Raw genomic sequence first — 808 nt, forward strand, 5'->3', positions numbered from 1 at the left:
TGGAGGCTGCATCACCCAGATGTTCTTTTACTTGCTTTTTGCAGTGTTGGACAACTTTCTTTTGACTGTGATGATCTATGACAGGTTTATGGCCATCTGTCATCCCCTGCATTACATGGTCATCATGAACCCCTGGTTCTGCAGACTGCTGGCTCTGGCATCCTGGATCCTGAGTGCTCTACATTCCCTGTTACAAAGCTTAATAGAGTTACAGCTGTCCTGTACATTCCCCCCCCACACACACACTTTTTCTGCTAACTTATACAAGTGGTCCATCTTGCCTGCTCTGACATTTTCTTAATGACATGATGGTGTATTTCACCTCTGTGTTGCTGGTTGGTGTTCCTCTCGCTGGTATTGTTTACTTTTATTGTAAGATTGTCTCCTCCATATGAACAATCAGCTCAGAGGAAGTATAAAGTCCTATCTACCTATGCCTCTCACCTGCACATTGTTTCCTTATTTTATTATACAAGTCTAGGTGTGTACTTTAGTTCAGCTGCAACCCATGACACATAGTCAAGTGCAATAGCCTTGATGACGTACAGAGTGATCACACCCATGCTAACCCCCTTCATCTACAGTCTGAGGAATAAAGACATAAGTGAGGCTCGGAGAAGGTTATTCACAAGAAAGCCATTAAAAAACCACTTTTTTTCACCATTTTATTTATTTATTTATATATACATTCAATCACATTATTTAGCTTACAAAATGAATATTTCAATATGTGAACATTTCTCCCCAGTCCAGTTGATCAAAATACATTCAACAGATAACTTCTTAGTCTGATGTAATTCCACTTGTC

The sequence above is a fragment of the Tupaia chinensis genome, unplaced genomic scaffold (genome assembly GCF_000334495.1).
Source record: "Tupaia chinensis unplaced genomic scaffold, TupChi_1.0 Scaffold143595_1, whole genome shotgun sequence".
Classification (NCBI taxonomy): domain Eukaryota; kingdom Metazoa; phylum Chordata; class Mammalia; order Scandentia; family Tupaiidae; genus Tupaia; species Tupaia belangeri.